Below are 13,032 nucleotides of genomic sequence, written 5' to 3' on the forward strand. Positions count from 1 at the left end.
GGATGAAAATAAATGGGCGGCTAAAGTGCACAAGTATCTCTACATGAAAAGCGTGGGCACAGAATGGAGGAAGAGGTCAAGGAAGTTGGCAACCAAGTACAGCATAATCGAAACTGTAAATAGACAACCAGGGGTCATCAGAAAGAAAGTGAGAGAAATAGAGACCGTGTATTGGATGCAAAGAATGGAAACGAAAAGGACAATGGAGATTTACAAGAATGAGCAGAAAGAAATTAGAAGGGAAAATCTGTACGATAACACAAAGGGCAGTGCCTTGCTATTTGAGGCTCGAGCCGGTTGCCTAAGGATGAAAACATATCGGAACAAATATTCGGAACTAGATGAGACTTGTGTATGCTGCAGTAAAGATCCAGAGACCACTCAGCACATCCTAACGGAATGCGACGGGATCCACCCAGCGAGAACCGTAGGTAACGTGCAACTCCCAGAAGCGCTTGGGTTTAAAGTGGAAGGAAACATAAACAGATCAGCCGTAGAGATCAGCAAGAGACGATTAGAGTACTGGTGGAAAAAAAGCAGGGAAAGGATCGATACGACCTGATCTCTTAAAATCATAGGCAGCGGTACAAGCTAAATTTTTGAAAAAGGTATACAAAAATGCGAGATAAAGAACATGTGTAGTATACCTGATTAAATCAAGCAGGCTAGGTGACTATTTGTCGCCACCCCGTTTCAAAGGGGATGCCAATAAATCATCATCATCATCATCATGAGGGGGATGGAACGCTTCGGCTTGCACGCGCGACGGCGTTCCAAGCGCGTTCCTGACGCATTTGCTTTTTTTATCCAGCGGCCGTGGCAGTAGTAACGGCTCTGCACTGTCGGTGGCGCAAGTCCTCGTGCTTGGCCTGTCCTGCTGGTGTGCCCTCGGTTCTGTGAGCCTGCAGGTGCGAGACAGGTAAGTGCTTTCGCTGGACACGATGAACGCCGCGAGCTTTCTTGCGCTCCAGCCAGGAAGCTGGCTTATTACGCTCGCCGTGACATACGAGGAATAGAGAAAGTGGGCATTGGTTTCTCAAGTGACGTCGCAAATACGGTTCTATCGACCAAGCTAATTTTAGGTCACATTTGAGGGCTGCCTTCCATGCCTTGCGTGGTGGTGCTTTCGGGCGATGTGAAGCCGCCGATTCGACGAAATTCTATATTTATGTGGGGGTACGGCGTGGCAGGGGCTACTACTGAGGGGGTTGGGTTGTACGAAGCAAATTAAAATAATATGACACACAGGCACGCGCTGTGTTCCTTGCCTATTTGAGCGCGTGCCATTCGAAACGCCTGCCGTCTAACCGCGGTGCCGTGTTATCGCTAGAAGGGCTATAAATCTCTAAGGTAGCCAACATCCTACTGGTGCAAAGAGACGCGCGCGTTTGTGTGCGAGAGAGATCTACCCTGCACCCTGAATTCCTTCAGATACAGGAGTGTGAATTGTCTGTATAACTTAATAGGGCCAGGATGGCTAATACAGGTTCTAAGAACACCTTATTGAAGGTTGAGTCGCTGTGTAGCTTGCGACTGATGCATTAGGCCAATTTTCGTTATTTTATTCAAAGTGCAGGGGCGCTATAACGTAAAATGATTCAAAACTGTTTTGATTCCAATTTCTTCAATCAGCCTCCACGATTGGTCAAAACATTTTCGGGCCACTCCCATCTTCGCCTGTCAGTCACGCGACGTCACGAAAACCGCGATAGCTGCCCATCTGGTGTAACGTGTACACACTGATTATCCATGATAAACGACACAAATAAAAAAAAAGTTATTCCTGATTCGACACCTTTTCACAATTAGCTCCCTGCTATTGGTCCAATGTTTTCTGGCCATTCCCGCTTCGCCTGTCTGTCACGCGACCTCACAAAACCACGAAAACGCACACGCCAAGGTGACGTGCACGCGAAAAAATGCACTAAAACGCCGAACAAAACCGAAATTTTTGCTTAATAACCACAGGGTACCCGGTTCCGAAAGGAATAGAAGATGGCTGCCCACCGATCGCTGAGGCCTTCGCTACCTGCACCTGCCGGTGAGCATGTATTTATTTGCGCATGACAAACCTTTTTTGCGCGGCAGTACCACGTTATCGAGCCCTTTCTGCATGCATGCGACATCGCTCAGCCAACTCTTCCTTGCTGAGGATCCGTTTTAGCGGCATCCTTGTCCTTCTTTTCCACGCCGCCGCGATTTTCGACCAGCCACCGCAAGCTAAGGCGAAGCAGACCAATCGGAGAAGCCGACACCACCATCGTCACGCGGTTATCAATTTTCACTGTGCTGGCTCCGCTCCATCGAAACCCTCTCCACTAGAACGTGCTCCTCGTCTCTTGTCAGCCAATTAGATAAGAAAGACCGCTGAGTGTAGACAATGTTAATGGTTTTGAAAGCGAACAAAGGTGACCTCCTATAAACGAGGAGTGTGTTTGATTGGGTTGTTCAGACAACGCTGCGGGACACCGCCCGATGCTTGCGTCGGTGGTTACGTAAATTTGACGTCAGGAGTTAGAAATCAAAACAGTTTTGAATCATTTTACATTATAGCGCCCCAGATTCTATATCTTTGTAACAGGACGTCATACTTGCTAGAATAGTTTTCGAAACTACAGGAACTATATTAAAATGTTGCTTTTTTAGCCTCTTCCTGTACTTCGCAGATTTTCTAACCGCTATCCATTGCACAGGTGAATATTGAAGTCACCAAGTCCCGCTTGCACAACTCGTAAAAACAATGCCAGCAGATATATAGTCCTATATGCACATAGCTATAGATATATGACATATAAATTGCATGTCCGATGGTTGGATTCGAAACCGGTTCTCCCAACACAAATGCCCTATGCTCGAACTTTTAGGCCAGTGACGCCTTCGTAAAAAGACGCAATCAAAGACCCTTGAAGGTTTCCATCGTGCAAGCCAGCGCTTTGAGACGCTTGGCGCGTTAGTCGCGTCGCATAGTGACAGTTATCTGGAATGAGCGGCGTGTTGCTGACGATGAAGATGTTACAGGACGCGTTCGTCGCGGAAATTCTCTGCGCGTCTCTCATCGTACAACGGCGGTGTGGTGTGTTTGGTGTAACATACATACTCTTCAGGTGAGAACGCACGCGACACGCGATCGACCAGGTAAAGTAGCAACGGTGCGCGTCCCTCGGCCCGGTGACGGCAACAGATACCCATCGGCGGGACGACGAACCTAAAAGACAGAGAAGGCTTCGTTGCTTTCTTTCTGCCGTTGGTATAGCAACCGCCGCTTCGCGGGAAATCGGAAATGATTGAGTGACGCGTGAAAGTAGGTCACCGCGGTGAGGGAGGAGCGTGGGGAGATAACGGAGCAGATACGGCGACGCGACGCCTCGTGCAGATGCCGTTCTCTGGGTGCTTGTGTTATGCACGGTCTCCTTGCCCGCGCAAGCTCTCGCCAGCGTTCTAAGTGAAGTTGCGTCGTCCCGCCAATAGGTATCCGCTGCCGTCCCCGTGTTGAGGGACGCGCGCTATTGCTACTTTATCTGTTCGATCGCGTCTCGCAAGTGTCCTTAGCTAAAAAGTATATACCTTACACCGTTGTTTATACAACGTTCAGCACATCGTGTTCTGGAATTCAACAACTTATAATGCTGAATAAAGCTTCCGCTTGCTCTGTAAAGTTCACGATGGCAACTGAGGGACGCGTTTGTGACTGAAACCTGCAGCGCGTCACACTACGCCATTTTCCTTTGCTGGCTCGCGGAAGCTTCGCTTTCACCCATTCCCATACTGTGTGGGATGTGCATATTTTTTCGGGATGATTCCATAGTCTGCAGATTTTTCCATTGAATAAAGTCAATCTATTTCCGTGGCACCATCAGACTTCAAGCTTTTGTTTGCTTTACATCATAGGGTTTCTAAATAAAAAACCTAGAGGGAAAAGTGGCGCTAGTGTCTACGGGGGTTCTCCTGAACGTCGCCTCAACCTACATGGGAATGATGGGAAGTACAGGCTTCGGATTGACTTCTGTCTTGAAACTGGTGGCGTTTGCATGCGGCGCAGTAAACGAAGCTGTATTAAACCATTTTCGTGCAAAAATTAACTTTATTTATGTTGTGTTTTATATAATGCATAATACATTGAATAAAGTTTGTATGACTTTGAGATTGAAGCATGGTTTACCACCAGGGTATGCATCGTTCTGCCTGATTTAGCGCCATTGAATAATTATTTATTTACTTTCACAACAGCAATAACAACCGTGCATGTGCTTATATAAAAAATACTCATCAAATATTTGTGGGAATAAAAATTTTGTATTATGAGAAAAGTGTTGCGCCTTTGAGAGAAATGTTACAAGTGTCGTCTGCTACGACGCCTGCTCGCTGCGAACGCGAGGAAAGTGAACTTTTCTCGCAGACGCACTTGCGTCTGCGCAGACGCACTTGCGAACTCTCTCGCTCTTTCGAAAGGCTGCATCGGCTGTCACGATTGATGAACGTCTTCGAGTACTTTTAAACACATCTGCTGCAGTGCTATCTTGGACGCTTGTGGCCTCTTACGAGCATGCTTCACTATATTTTATGTTGACGTACCGCTTCCTCTGAAGTGCGCGCCAGCAACTGTTATGTCGTGGCTTTGCGCTTACCCGTTTTGCGACAGCAGACTACAGCCAGGAAGCAGCAACCTTTCCTACCACAAGTAAGTTTGTGTTCTCAAATGTCCTGAAACAACCATTTCAAAGAACACATAAACGAGTAATGTGCAATGAAGCCCTCAATCAAATTTGATTGTCAAGCCAGTAGAAGAGCAACTATGTAGCAAACAAAATGCTTTATGCAAGCAGTCAGCAGTCGCTTTCTCGTCAGGGCTTCGTCAACACGCCGCGACACAAGCATCGTTCCAGCCGTTAGCTCAGCACGCTATCGCCATAGAATAAAGAACCCTATCGCTACTTCGAGCGACCAAACAAATACAGAGAGCTCGAGAGTTTTGCGCCGCACTGCCCCACTGTGGATTGTAGCAACTGCGCTTGGAACAAAACTAGCGAAACCAAAACTGACAAAAAAATACCTGTAGACTAGTTCGCCAGTCAACAGAATATCAATCCGTAGCCTGTACTTCCCATCATTCCCATGATAGTTGAACGATCGCAGCGCCACATTGCCCTCTAGTTATAGTAATATGAAACTCTATGCTTTACATTATAAACGATACATGTAGAAAAACTATCATGGAGGACTATTTCACCCTTGAGCAAAGAGGTCGCATGTTTGACAACAGACTGCGGTGGCCACATTAGACAGTTTTAGTAGAGCGTTCACGGCCCGCTCCGCTCGGACCAGCGTATCCTAACAATTTGCGCGCAGCTGCTCATCGGAACGCTAGCGGGAACGCTAATTCGCCTGCGCACAGCGCTCACATCGGCAGCGGAACGAAGAACGCTGCCCACGCTACGCTAGGAAGCCGTTTGAGCGGAGGGTGCGTCTACTGCTTACTTTGTCGTTTTACAGCCACGCTGAAAGCGCGTGGCCGGCGTCTCTGGAAGACGCGCGTGTCGAATAAGAGACATCTACGCAGTTCACGCAGCAATCGAGTGCGTGGTATGTTAGCGGAGTGGAACGTAAGCAACGATCTGCTTAAACTGTCTATTACAACTTCAACTAGCGGGGAACAATTTCATGTTGCAAGCGTTTTGTGTACAATAAAAAAGTTGGGCGAAGTTAAACCGCAGTCCCCCCTAAGGTGTCTGCCATAGAACATGGGTTTCCTGAGGACTCCAATCTGTCGATCAATCACAAATTTAACCTATATGTTGCCGTTTTCACATTTCCCTGTTTAGTTGAGGACCGTGGCAAGCAACCAGGCTCGGCATGAAACTATATTGAAATGCCCCTACAACCCTGCTCACATGGTGAAGAGAAGCCGCTACCAAATACACATCGCAAAATGCCTAATGGTGAGTGCCAGCCTGCAGCAACTGGGCAGTAACTGCTTACTGCTTGATTAGAAAACTATGCCAACGTGAAAAATGCCTGATTGTTACTACTAGCCGTAATGATTGTCGTAATTACACCATACATTTTAAGATTTTGCATGGTTTGCGCCCAGTTTGGGCAGTACTGCTTTCCGAAGAATACAAAGTCAGTTGGCGGCTGATTGTTTGGACCCAGTGATTATTAGAACTTGCCAGTAACATTGACACCGCATTCATTGAACTGGTGGGCAACGCCGTTCGTAGTTTCAGGCGGCATTACACTAACTTACGAATATTTTCGCGGGTGACCCAGACCATTTAAATTCAAACCAATGATTACAGAGCCTGTTAACAGCGTCGTCTCGGAACCATGGAGCTACTTTCTCAAAAGATGAGCTCATCTTGAATACTAAAACAAAGGTTATTATTTCTCACGAAAATGTTTATTCCGCTCTAGCATTTCATTAATTTTAAGGGTTGACGTAGCCTTCAACCCCGTTCTCGTACCTGCTTAACTCGGTGCACTTGAAGAATGACCGACACCACATCCACAGTTTTCCTTACAATGCTTACCGCTTTTTACCATATGCAGGAAATAATAGATAAGAGAAACAATGTGAGAATTTAGCTGTTCCGGTTAACTTCACGGCAGAAATAACTTGCCGGAGGTGGAAGTCTAACCCACACCTTCTGCATATGCCTGCTGTATTTTACCAAAAAACCTACCACGGAGGCTATCCTCGTGTCCCCTTTCGTGGGCGTATGCGTATCGGTGCAATATTAAGGGAAAGCTTTAATTCTTGGCGCTTCTATCAAAAGATATGGCAACGGAGAAATTCTTTTTCTCCGCAGCAACTGCACCAAATTTGTTGAGTTGTGGTGCGTTAAAAGCGGTTAAAGTAACATCTAGTTACCGCGGGAAACAAATTTTGTTATTTAGGCTGTAAACTTTACATAAAAATTGTTCGATATCTGAAACATTCTGAAAAACGAGCCTATCAAGTTTACAACCGCGTAAATCAGCATTAAAAACGGCATCACCATTCTTTAAACTGCGCCTAAGAATAGGGCAAGCTCGATTATATAATAGATGATTGATTATGATACGAGAACTAAGTTGATGTTTTATGCATCCTTAGGATTATTTGTATCACTAATTGGTTAGGAGTACTTTTGCAAGACTTCTGCAAACTTTCTAATAAATTTACTAAAGCTGCATATTTATACATAAAAATTGTACACTTCAGATGCTCTAACAGTTGCAGTTCATAGAACAGCGATATCTGTTTTAGTGCAGAGTCACAGATTTTTAAACTTTGTGCTTTTATTGTTTTTTTTTTAATTTTCGGGAATTTCTGTGCGAAAATCCTGGCCCTAAATTAAAATTCATATTCCTATACGGTCACTAGAATTGCATCTTTATCTCAAATGTAACAAACTTCATTCAACTCTGCCCAGTGATTATCTCTTAAAATAATTTCTGCGTTTTACATATTGTTACGAGACTGCGCGCAATGGTACAAAAATGACGTTGACCATTTGGGTGAAGAAGACGACGATTGAAGAGATTGTCTTTCCGTCATCTTGGCAGCGCTACAGCTCGCTGTATATGTTTTGTAAATATATTTTCAGTTATACCGTTTCCCGTGACATTTTGGTCGAAGTGCTGGGGTGCTACTCAAGACTAAACTCCGCAGCGCACGTGTCCTGGCAAGTTCCACCATGTCAACAGGCGGGGATATTGCGTCAACCACAACACCAGCACCCCAGCCAGTGATCTTGATCCAACCCCGCCACCCAGGATCTTTTTGCGGCACCGACAACGTCGACGTTGAGGGCTGGATTTGAAATTACGAGCACGTCGCAACCAACAATCGGTGGGACCCGACAGTCACACTCGCTAATGTCGGTATCTACTTCAGCGGGACAGCACGCGTCTGGTTTGACACTCACAAAATGGAGCTGAGCAGCTGGGATCTATGTATGCAGAAGCTTCGTGATCTATTTGGCAAACCAATTGGCCGCCAGAGCACCGCTTCGAAAGATATCTCCTGTCGCGCCCAATCTCCAACGAACTTTTAGCAGCAGCGGTTGCGGTCTCGAGCACTCGACTCCTACTTTTGCCACAGCATATGCGGAACAATCTACGAGCTGAAGCAAGTAAAGGCCATCACCTCTACCGGTGCAGTGCCCAGCTGACCACTTCGTCAAGACAGTGACCAGTCTACTGCGTCTGCCCTCTACCGGACAAGTTCCACCATAGAAGCAAGCATCGTTGGCGTGTCCCTCACTTTTGGCAGAAGCGGTTGCGGTCGCGAGCAAGTCGCTAATCTTCTCCTACTTTTGCCATTGGTTGGTCCTTCCCCCCCCCCCTTCCGTATCTTTATCTGTGTGTACCGCTGCTGCCAAATTGCGTGATGTTTGCACAATGCCGACCAATGCTGAGTTGGCAAGGGAAATTGACACTTTACGTGCTGAGGTTGCTGCGATGCGTGACCGGCTTAACATATTCAATGAACTTTTCGAGACGGTTAAGAAGCAGAATACCGACCTTGCTGTTGAAACTTCGGCTATGAAAGATGAAAATGGCCACTTGGCACGCAGGGTTTCTGAACTGGAACAGTACTCCCGACTGAATAACGTAGAAATAAAAGGTGTCCCTGCAACCAAAGGTGAAAGCTGTCTTGCGGTTGTTCAGTCTATGGGTGATGCTATAGGATGCAAAATCGCACCTGAGGATGTCGATACTGCGCATCGTGTACCAGCCAAAAAAGGAACAAATATTATTGCACACTTCTGCTCCCGAGAAAAAAAAACTGTTTGTGAAAAAGGCACGCAAGGCTCGCCTGACCACTGCGACCCTTGGGTTTCCACAAAACCATCAGAAGCTTTTATATGTAAACGACCATCTCACGCAAGAAAGGAAGCGGCTGTTCGCACAAGCTCTTGAACTGAATAAAGCAAAAGGCTGTAAACACCTCCGGACCGACCACTGCGTAATCAAGGCCAGAAGGACAGATGACAGCCGTGTCTACCGTATCTCTATTGCGGGTGATCTTGCTGTTTTCACCTAGCTTTCTAGTGTTTGCGGCTGCGTATATTAACATTCGGAAGCCTGTTTTCCTTGTCTGGATCTTAAAAAAATATTTCAGTGATGAAAGTCCCAAGTTAACGCTATTATATTTAAATATTCGTAGTCTACGAAAAGCTATGAAAGCCTCTTTGAACTTATTTCGGTAATTAATCATAACTTCTATTTTATCTGTCTATCTGAGACATGGTTTTCACTGGACGATAGAAATTTATATGCGCTACCAGAGTACAATGCAGTATACTGCTATCGTGCTACGCCACGTGGCGGCGGATCTGCAATATTTACTAAATCGTCATTGCCATGCAAACGCCGCAATGATCTTGCCTTTTCTAATTTGCTCTGCGAGTCTATATGGTTAGAATTGCTTCAGAGTGTTTTTTCAATTGATGGCCGGAACACAGTGTTAGCGTGCATTTATCGCTCACCTTCATCGTCATACTCTGAGTTTTGTCGACAGTTTGAAAAGTTGTTGCACACTGTTACGAACGAAAACAAAAATGTTATTATCTGCGGAGACATCAACATAAACATTATCCACCCTAATATTCCATCATGTTATGATGATCTCGGGTGTTTTCTTAGCTATGGCCTTGCTTCTTTAATAACTTCTCCAACTAGATGTTACATGACAGGATCTAATACGTTAATTGATCGCATATTAACCAACATTAGTACAGATTTTACAACAGGAGTCATCGACCACAGCATAACCGACCACTACCCTATATTCCTGACTTTAGGGTACAGAAAATTCTAAATCGACCTAAAAGAAGGAGAAAGTATACTTTGACTCACAAAAATTTATTTCTATGATACAGTCTAATGACTGGTCCGCCGTATTATGTGAATCATGCAATGAAGAGGCTTATCAGTTGTTTTTGGCTGAAGTTACTCGCTGCATTCACGAATGCACTACTACATTTACCATAACTCGTTTTTTTTAGTTCCCCTCGAAAACCTTGGGTCACGAGGGCTCTGCTTCGATGTATCTTGAAGAAAAATCGGCTCCACGAAAGGGTAGTTTGTGAGCCAATTAACTGTGAACTTAAATCTCGTTTCAAGAAATATTCCAACACACTTCCAGACACACTTAAATGTGCCAAACGAGATTACTTTCAGAACAAGATCTTGGATAATGGCAATAATACGAGGCGAAACTGGCAGGTTATCAACGAATTCTTAAATAATAAATGTCGTGAGCATTTAACTAAAATAAAAACTGACACACAGACATACTGTCATCCATCTGATATCGCGGATGCCTTCAGTTAGTATTTAGGTAGTAGTTGCGATTCTCAAGCAGATACCCCATTACCGACATTGCCTCGTCATCTTCATTCTTTCTACTTGCGACCTCCGAGTGCAAAGGAAGTTCTTGATGTTATATCTTCGCTTAGGTCCACTGGACCTGGCCTAGACTCTGTTCACCTATCTCGTATCAAGTTAGTTTCTAATGAACTTTCTCCTATCATAGCAGATATTGTTAGCAAAATGTTTAAAACAGGCATATTCCCCAATTCTCTGAAAGTTTGTAAAGTAACACCTGTTTACAAAAAAAGACAATCGCGAACTTCTGAATAACTACAGGCCTATTTGTATTCTTTAATTTTTAGTAAAATAACTGAACGACTAGTTCATGCACGTTTATCATCATATCTAGCAAAATTTAATCTACTATCACCTAAACAGTATGGCTTTCGGCAGGGTTGCTCAACCGAGCTTGCGCTTCTAACCTTCACCGATAAAGTCAAGAAGGCAATCGACCAAGACTTGCTGGTTGGAAGTGTATTTATAGATTTAACAGAAGCTTTTGACACCATTTCTCACCAAATTATTATACATAAACTTGAATCTTACGGCCATAACTGGCGCGCCACTTCGGTTTATTTCTAGCTACCTAACAAATCCTACTCACTTTGTTCAGATTGACTACAAACTCTCATCTGCTAAGAACATAAATCAAGGCGTTCCTCAGGGCTCGATTCTAGGCCCGCTACTGTTTGTGCTATTAATTAACGACCTACCTAACGTTTTGACCACTACCGACTGTATATTATATGCAGACGACACGACTATTTTTACTTGCGCTAATAATGTCGACAAGCTACAGCGAAATGTTAGCGTTGATCTGCATAACAGAACTTCCTGGTGTCGTAAGAACAGGTTGTGCAGCAATCCGCTAAAAACGTTTTTTATGGTTTTTCATTTTTTCCCGACACTAATTTCGAAATCTTTATCTGTATGTCTCGACAACAACCTAATACCAATATCTGATTGCACAAAGTTTCTAGGCCTAGTTTTAGACAGGCACCTGAAATTCAATCTTCATGCGCAGTCGCTTGTCCGTAAGATTTCTTTTGCAACACGCGCCATACTCAAAACCCGCTCATATTTTCAGCCGCACATTATCGATTCCCTCTATCTGCACACAATCACAGCCATTTATCTTACTGCATATCAGCGTGGGGTAACACATACTTCGCACACCTCCGCCAACTTCAACGCTTGCAAAATCAGGCGCTTCGACTCATGACTTTCAGCCATTTCCTATCCAAAGCAACGCCACTTTATTGCAGTTTAAACATTTATCCTGTTCATCAGCTCTTTCAGTTTAAGTTGCGAATCGTGATATATAAGTTATTTCGTAATATTGCACATAAAGATGGCTTTGTGGTTGAAACTTTTGTAAATACTAACGTTACTAGGTTCTCTGAACTCGATAACCGCCTTTTAGCTAAAGTGCGCACAAACTATGGTAAAATAACTACCACATTTGCGAGGATCAAACTGTGGAATTCTATTCCACAAAACCATTAAGTAATCACCCACAGAACATATATTCAAGAACCAACTTAAGAAATATTTTATACAACAACTCTCTTCATCCTAACAACATACTTTTGTGATTGTAATACTAATAATTGACGTTGCTATAATACTACATGGTATATTACTCCCATTTTTATTGTATTGTAAACTTGCCCATACAAAAATACTTCCTTACTTTCTTTAGAACTCTTACCAACTTTCTATCAACTTTAGTAACACTCTATGTACTTTTACTTTCTATTAACACATCTTACAAGAAAGTTGGTAGGGTCTGTTCTTACTTCGGTTTGAAGAAAGTTTGTTTAAAGAAAGTTTAAAGGAAATAGCTAGGCTCTGTTTTAACTTTCGTTTGTAGGAAGTTTTTAAAAGAAAGTTGGTAGGCTCTGTTTTGACTTCGGTTGAAAGAAAGTTTCTTTAAAGAAAGTTTTAAACAAGTTGGTAGGCTGTCTTTTAACTTTTGTTTGTACAAAGTTTGTTCAAAGAAAGCTTTAAAAAAGTTAGTAGGCTCTGTTTTTATTTTCGTTTCAAGAAAGCTTGTTTAAAGCACCATTAAAGAAAGTTGATAGGCTCCGTTCTTCTTTTCGCTTGAAGCAAGTTCGTTTGAAGAAAGTTTAAAGAAAGTTTAAGGAAAGTTGGTAGGCTCTGTCTTTACTTTTGTGTAAAGAAAATTATAACAATTGTATTTGTTTCATTCATTTGCTCATTTAACACTGCAATAAAGAAGCATAACATGCGATATCGGTAATACAATAATTTGTACGAATAAACTAAGTGTCATACTGATAATTGCTTCCTGCAGTTTAAGAGAAAGCGAGGAGACAGAATAATTTTTGTTATTACGCGTGCATATATAATTAGCAGTAGCTAAGGTAAAATATCTTAGCCTGCCCCAGTGAAATTGTATATAACGTTTTCCTACTTCAAAAAAAAAGGTAGTTGTACATTGACTGGTACTCGAACCCGGGACTTCTGCGTGGGAGGCAGAGACGCTACCACTACTCCACGTATTATAGTAGCACCAGCAGGAACTATACAATGCCTATACTTTCTGACATGTCGTAAGGCCATTTATTTGTTTTCACGACGCTTACCTTTTTTCGGAATTCGGCTTCTTAAGAAACCTTTCCTTTACGATTTTATGCAAACTATACACAA

At 43.6% G+C, this 13,032-nt stretch overlaps 1 long non-coding RNA gene across 3 annotated transcripts in view; it reads left to right on the plus strand.

Moving 5' to 3' along the window:
- The first annotated feature begins 747 nt into the window (after positions 1 to 747).
- LOC119454681 (uncharacterized) overlaps positions 748 to 13,032 on the plus strand; it is a 66,687-nt gene continuing 54,402 nt past the window's right edge. For all 3 annotated transcript variants that reach the window (XR_007465177.1, XR_007465178.1, XR_005192619.2), the window contains exons 1-3: positions 748 to 919; positions 1,969 to 2,041; positions 5,820 to 5,936. This is a non-coding gene — a long non-coding RNA (uncharacterized LOC119454681). The remainder of the gene's footprint in view (positions 920 to 1,968; positions 2,042 to 5,819; positions 5,937 to 13,032) is intronic.

This window comes from Dermacentor silvarum, chromosome 1 (genome assembly GCF_013339745.2).
Source record: "Dermacentor silvarum isolate Dsil-2018 chromosome 1, BIME_Dsil_1.4, whole genome shotgun sequence".
In the NCBI taxonomy this organism is placed as follows: Eukaryota; Metazoa; Arthropoda; class Arachnida; order Ixodida; family Ixodidae; genus Dermacentor; species Dermacentor silvarum.